Source organism: Physeter macrocephalus, chromosome 17, assembly GCF_002837175.3.
Source record: "Physeter macrocephalus isolate SW-GA chromosome 17, ASM283717v5, whole genome shotgun sequence".
In the NCBI taxonomy this organism is placed as follows: Eukaryota; Metazoa; Chordata; class Mammalia; order Artiodactyla; family Physeteridae; genus Physeter; species Physeter macrocephalus.
The window spans coordinates 9,312,177-9,319,440 of record NC_041230.1 but is presented as its reverse complement, the minus strand read 5'-3'; positions in this window follow the sequence as shown (position 1 = coordinate 9,319,440).

The following is a 7,264-nucleotide window of genomic DNA, read 5'->3' as shown; positions in this document are numbered from 1 at the left end:
TGTGTGTCTGTGTGTGTGTGTGTGTCTCTGTGTGTGTGTGTGTGTGTGTATGTGTGTCTCTGTGTGTGTGTGTGTCTCTGTGTGTGTGTGTGTGTCTGTGTGTGTCTGTGTGTGTGTGTGTCTCTGTGTGTGTCTCTGCGTGTGTGTGTGTGTGCGCGTGTGCGCGTGTGCGTGCAGAACTTCCACACCCTCTCCGGGAGCACCACCCTCCTAGAACCTTGATGTCTTCCCCAACCCGGAAGCTCTCTGAACCCTGCCGTTTAGGGTTTTTGTGGAAGTTTAATTACACAGGCGTGATTGATTACATCATTGGCCCTTGGTGATTAATTCAGCCTCCAGTCCCTGTCTCCTCCCCAGTGGTCCAGGGTGGTGTGAGGCTGAAAGTTCCAACCCTCTAATCACGCCTTGGTCTTTCTGGTGACCAGCCCCAATCCTGAAGCTATCTAGGGGCTCCGGGTGGCCATCCACCTCATTAGCATACACAGGACACTCACTTTGGAGATTCCAAGGGTTTCAGGAGCTGTGTGGCAGGAACTGGGGTCAGAGACCAAATGTTTAGTTTTCATTGTATCACACCCAGCTTTCCACCGATGCTCATATTTTATATAACAATAGCACCTTGTCAAAAATCAGAAGATTGATGTTGGGACAGTGCTATTAATTCTGTATCACATTGTTTTTTAAAAAGCCTTTAAAGTACTTAGAAAAACAAAAACGAAAGAATGAAAAACCCCTTTCAAGAGGGGGCGAATTGTAGGTAAACGACGCAAGATCCTGGTTGGATCTTGAGGGAACCATCTGCTGGGTGCCAGTTTTAGGTAAGTTCCCCAGCAGCTGCAGGCTGCTAGACCCAAGTGTAAAGCACCAGATGGATGCAGTGCTTGATTGTGAACTGCCAGATTCCTGGGGCCAGCCAGTCTGTCTGCCGTGTGTAGCAGTTTGATACGATTTCAGATCCATTTGTTTATGACAAAAATGAAGTTGTTTTTAAGAGTGAAGTTGTTTTCAAGAATGAAGTTACAGTTTTGATGTAAAAGTGAAATCGTGTGTCAGGATGTCATCATTACATCTGTGGTTGCTGATAAGCCCTCAGTAGCTCAGCTGCTCGAGGACCCCACTGGGGGGCTTGTCAGTAAGAATATGTGAAAAAGCAACTATGGGGAGGGGGTGTTTAGAGTATAAATAAGCAGAGTTTGTGAGGACCATCCAAGAGTGTCCAGTCTGGGCAAAGTTACCCTGGTGGTCCAGTGGTTAGGACTCTGTGCTTTCCCTGCTGAGGGCGTGCGTTCAATCTCTGGTCGGGGAACTAAGATCCCACAAGACTGGGGTGAGGCAAAACAAACAAAAAAAGCCCCGTGTCATTGAAACGTCACCTACACACGACCCCTTCCCCACGTCTCATATAACACTGGGTCTCCTGTTTGGGGAGACAGCCCGTGGGGATTCGAACTCCTTTGCTGCAGCATGAATAAATCTGAGTTGTCAAACTGCAGGAAATGTTCCCAGTGTCTTTATAAGATAAATTAAAAAAAAAAAGACTTATTTATTATTTATTTATTTTATTTTTGGCTGCGTCGGGTCTTCGTTGCCGTGCGCGGGGTCTTCGTTGTGGTGCATGGGCTTCTCTAGGTGTGGCGCACGGGCTTCTCTAGGTGTGGCGTGCGGGTTTTCTCTAGTTGTGGCACGTGGGCTCTAGTTGAGGCGTGTGAGCTCAGTAGTTGTGGCATGCGGCCTTACTTGCCCCGATGCATGGGGGGGGTCTGAGTTTCCCGACCAGGGATGGAAGCCTCGTCCTCTGCGTTGGAAGGCTGATTGTTTACCACCAGAACGACAGGGAAGTCCCTCAGATAAATTTGATCATGCCTTATATTTTGCTGTGAGGGCTAAAAGAGCTAACGCGGAGAAAGCGCTTAACAGATTTCTTGGCTCATGGATTGTTTTAACTGCATTTAAAAGTTTTCTGTATTATGATGCACGTGAGGCCTTGCTGACCCCGGACGGGCTACAGGGTTGGCTGATTCCTAGAGATAGCAAATGACTTGCCTGCCAGCGGGCCTTTCACATGCAAACTAACTAAGCCAGAGCTCATTACCCCAGCTACTTTCTTTCTCTGGGACTTTCCAGTTTTGGGCCACTATCTCCATGTCCTAATTACCGGAGGGCCAGGCACCAATTGACTAGTGACAGCCTCTTATGCCCCAGAGCCCACTGAAATGATTCAAACTAGCCAATTTTAAACGTGCTTAACCCTGCTCTCCGCCCACCCCACCACCACCGTTCCCTCCTGTAAAAACCACAATAAAGGCTCTCGCCCACTTACACCCCTCCCCACCCAGGCCTGAGACCAACCTCACTGTTTTCTCATGGGACCCTTCATGCTTGGATTATCCCCCCCATCTTGGGACCTGTGAGTCATAAACTATCTTTCTAGGGGCAGTCGTCTCCTGACCTCTTGACCTCACCATGCCTGAATAAAAATAACATCTACATTTTAAAACGTCCCACCTGTGCTCAGAACCCATCGGTCAGCCCAGACTCCATTTGGGTGAGCTCCGATTTTCCCTCCGGCCCAGGATCTGCTCCCTGATGCCCTGCATTGGCCAAGCCAGCATCCGTGCAGAAGTGCGTCCTCTGGTCACGTGCAGAGGGAAGCTGGGGGAGCAGCTAGATTCCTGTGGGAGGAGGAGGAAGGCCAGGAACTCTTGCTGGTCCTTTGCAGAGCCAGAGTCTCCCAGGGGCCCCCTGGAGGCAGCTGTAGGTACCTGCTTCCGCCCTTTCCCGGAGGGGGTTCATTCCCCGGGTGAACTTCAGGGCTGGGAAATCTCTTCAAATTGAGTGGCAACTGTTGTGCGATTCTGCATTTTCAGCTCGGAGAGAGGCCTGGAGAGCTTTCTGCTGATTTTCCTAGGAATCTTTAACCCTCCCCAGAAGATGAACAATCTCATTTCAAACCTGCCCCAATGATGTGGTGTGCCTTTGGGGAGGAGGGTGGAGGTGGTGAGTTGGAGTGAGGCACAAGGACAGCCTCTGTCCCTGACAGGCTCTAGCTCATGCTTACGTGGGTGTCAGCTTTGTGAGAATTTGAGCTGTCTCTTTAGGTCCTGCATGTTTGTCCTCTAAATGCACGAGAAACATTTTGGAGGGTGGTAAAAAACGGATGTGGCAAAATGTTAACGATTTATGAAATCTACGTGAAGAGATATAGATGTTCATCGTACTGCTCTTATCTGTGAGTAGGCTTGAAATTTTTCCTCATTAAAAGTTGGGTAGGGCTTCCCTGGCGGCGCAGCGGTTGAGAGTCCGCCTGCCGATGCGGGGGACGCGGGTTCGTGCCCCGGTCCGGGAAGATCCCACATGCCGCGGAGCGGCTGGGCCCGTGAGCCATGGTCGCTGAGCCTGCGCGTCCGGAGCCTGTGCCCCGCAACGGGAGAGACCGCAACAGTGAGAGGCCCGCGTACCGCAAAAAAAAAAAGAGTTGGGTAGAATCACAAAGAAACAAACACATACTACACTAAAACTAAAACCAAAAAGCTTTCCCAAAGAAACAGGCAGGAGTCAGACCATCTTCTATACCCTTGTGTGTGTCTGTCTTGTTTCAGGGTTCATTCACAAAACTTCCATCCTTCCCTTTCAGGAGATCATTAAATCTGCCCCCTTCCCCCAATCGTCACCACCTGCAATCCCCCCAAAGTCTTCCCAGCCCTGCCTGGGCTTGGAGCTTCAATATTTTCTAAGGCGGAAAACACCAATCTTAGACTCGGATCTCAGCCCAAGCCTCAGCTCTGCCACTTTCTAGGTGTATTCATTATCAATTGCTGTGTAAACAAATTATCCCCAAATGTGGTGGCTTAAATAAGAAGGAATTGTCTCACTGCTTGTAGGAGTGGCATGGCTGATTGCACCTGCCTGAGGGGTCCCAAGCTAGAACCACCCCACGGAGCCCTTCCTGCATTCCTGACCCATAGAAGTTGGGAGAGAGAATAACGTGGTTGTTCCAAGCTGCTTGATGTTGGGGTACTTTGTTTTGCAGCAGTAGTAACTGGGGCACTAACCCAGGATGCCTTAAAACAGGAAGGAGCGTATCCTAGGACGCAGCATATGTTGTGAGAGCGCTCAGCCAGGTCTCAGAAGAGAAAGGAGGCAGAAGTGGACAGCCTCACAGCCTCATCCAAGCCCCACACTGCCTCACCTCTGTGTGTCTCTGTCCATCTTTCTTCTCCTCTCCTGCAGGTCTGCTTCCCCTGCCTCTCAGTGCCCAGCATGGAGAAAGGAGGTTGCCTCCCGCTCCTGTTTTCACGTCCTTTCTTTAAGAGGCTGAGCCAGAATCTCTTGGTCTTGGTCCCAGATTCCCTGGGAAAGAGACTCTTGTCAGCCAGCACTAGTCTGGTGTCCAGACTGGGATTCTGAAGTTGCACGAGATGTGCTCGCCCCTGCCCCAAGGGACGCTGGTATCTGGCCGCCCCCCTCCCCTACCGCCAGGCTGGACATCTGGTCCAAGGCTGGAGGTAGGGGCACCGGGTGAGTTCAGGGTCCCCAGAAGCAGCTCCGGTGACCAGGATTCAAGGATGTGTGGTTTGGTTGCTTGCACGATCCCAGGAAGCACCCATAACAGGTGGGGAAGTGGGAGGAGAAGGAGGCAGCCCTGGGGGTATTGGTGAGCAGGTTAGTGCTGGGGACCTCTGAGAATCGCTCTACAACATCCCCTCAGAGTTCCCCTCCTCGGGGGCAGGGCAGTTGTTATGCACCGAATCTTGTCCCCTGCCCCTGAAATTCGTAGGTTGAAGTCCTTAACCCCCATGTGACTGTATTTGGAGATGGGGCCTCTTTAAAGGTTCTTCTTTCCCCCTTTGTAATGAATAACTAACTAGTGGGGAGGTACTTTGAGACTATGTAAATATCATGTTCCTTATCATACATTTACTTTGTGGATGAATTAATTTATATAAATCAGTATTTATATGTCAGTATGGACATGTGGCTTCCTCTTTATTCATTGCATTATAATGTTACTGTGTATCGTGGGTTGAGTTGTGTCCCCCTCAAAATTCAAAATCTATTGAAGTCCTAACTCCCTGGGGCCTCAGAATGTGACCTTATTTGGAAATAGGGTCATCGCAGATGTAATTATTTAAGATGAGGTCATACTGGAGTAGGGTGGGTCCCTACTCCAAAATGATTGGTGTCCTTATAAAAAGGGGAGATTTAGTCACAGATTCATGGGGAGACTGCCATGTGAAAATGAAAGTGGAGATCGAGGTGATTCTTCTACAAGCCAAGGAAAGCAAAGTTTGCTTGCAGACCACCAGAAGCTGAGAGAGAGGCAGGGGGACGGACGACGCTCTCTCATAGACCTCAGAAGGAACCAACCCTGCCGACACCTTGATCTTGGACTCCAGGACTGTGAGACAATCAATTTCTGTTGTGTGAGCCACTCTGTGGCACTTGGTTACCTCAGCCGTAGAAAACAAACACGTTATCATTATTTATTTTGATGCCCCACATATCCCTTCTTTGGCCATCAGATGTCAGGTGGCTTCTGCATCCTGTCAACATGGCCCCATCCTTCCTTGTGCATGTCTTTACTTTCTGGCACAACAAGGTGTGCCGGGATCACCTTGAACTTTTGCTGCCCCGTCCTCAGAATGAGCCCTATCTTCAAAGAACCCTGGTTCCTGTTAGTGGTTAATGGTACTTAGAAGCCAAAATCTGCGTGCTCGGTACCGTTTAGCGCACACACACATTTATGTCTACCTGTATCGCTGACTACCTGGGGAAAATCTCAAGTACACACTGATGCCTTCAATTCCAACCCACTGCCACAGTGCCATGCTAGCTTTCTCCCTTCCTGTTTTGGGGCCTCCCCCCTCTGACACTGAGATACCCAGCTCCTGTTATCGTGAATTCATTTGCTTACTTGATGGACCCTCTTAGTGTTATGTGTAACCTTCTCCCATGCCTGCTCCCTGCCCCCATGTGTAGACGTCCGCTTCACCCTGGGCAGGCTCTGACTCCCTGCTCTGGGCCAGACAGCTCCCCCTCAACCCCTGTCTACTGGAGGCCCCACCTAATGGTTTTTGTCCCAGAGTCTTCAGGGAGGGGCAGGGAATCACCATGGTGGAATCACCACGTCTCCCAGGTGGAGGTATCCAGGGGCACAAGCCGACCTCATATCTGTTCTTTTCCTTCCCCGTCCGTGTAGATTGCTATGTGGGCCAATTCTCCCATGCCCTTTGGACACAACTGCATCAGGCAGGACGCATATGTTTCAGATCCTCTTCAGTTATAAGAGATCCTGAAGCCACTTTTTGTCCCAAGAGCTGTCTTAGTTCAGTAATAAAAGTATGCAGCACCATTTCATCATGAAAACTCAGAATGTTACAGAGATTCTTGCTTCCTCCAGTGAGGGCGGCTTCAGGCTGGGAAGCTGAGCACAGAACAAAGAGGGTGGGAAATTCTCCTCTATTTTCTCTGCTTGGGATTCTGACCCCCTCCCTCCTCACCCTCTCCCTCTTTTGGGCTGAGCCATGGAGGCTCCTGGAAAGCTCTCCATGGGTGGGCCCAGGTGGGGCAGACACTGGCACTGCTGTTCTCCCCTCAGCGGCGGCTTTTGTGGGTTGGAGCTGAACCCCAGCATCCAGCACCGGAATCCGTGTGACTTCCTCTGCATGATAATCATAATGATGAGCAGTGTGCCAGATACTCTTCCGAGCACTTTACAAGTGCGTCTCAGGCTGGGTTCTCTGGCAAGCAGACGCCGAGACCGGGTTAGCGGTGCGAGAGCTTTGCTAGAAAGGCACACCTGTGACAGGAGAGGAGAGGGGGACACAGACCATGTGCCGACCTGACAAAGTACCAGCCACCCAGGGAGGAGCTCTGGAGCCATGACGGCCCCTTGGAGAGGTCCTGCACTGGGCAGACATGTCTAGGCTCCAGTGTCCCCACCAAGTTCAGTCACTGAGGGGGCCATTCCCCAAAGAGCATAAATGCAGTTCAAAGCTGAGATAGAGCCTCCACACGAAGACTTGGGCATAAATGTCCAGAGCACTATCTGTATGTTCATGCATTATTCATAACAGCCCCAACTGGAAATAATCCAAATATCCATCACCAGAAGAACAGAGAAACAAATTGTGGACCATCCACACAGTGGAAGACCACTTGGCAATAAAGCAGAATGAGCTCTTTTTTTTTTTTTTTTTTTTTTTTTTTTTTTTTGCGGTACGCGGGCCTTTCACTGTTGTGGCCTCTCCCGTTGCGGAGCACA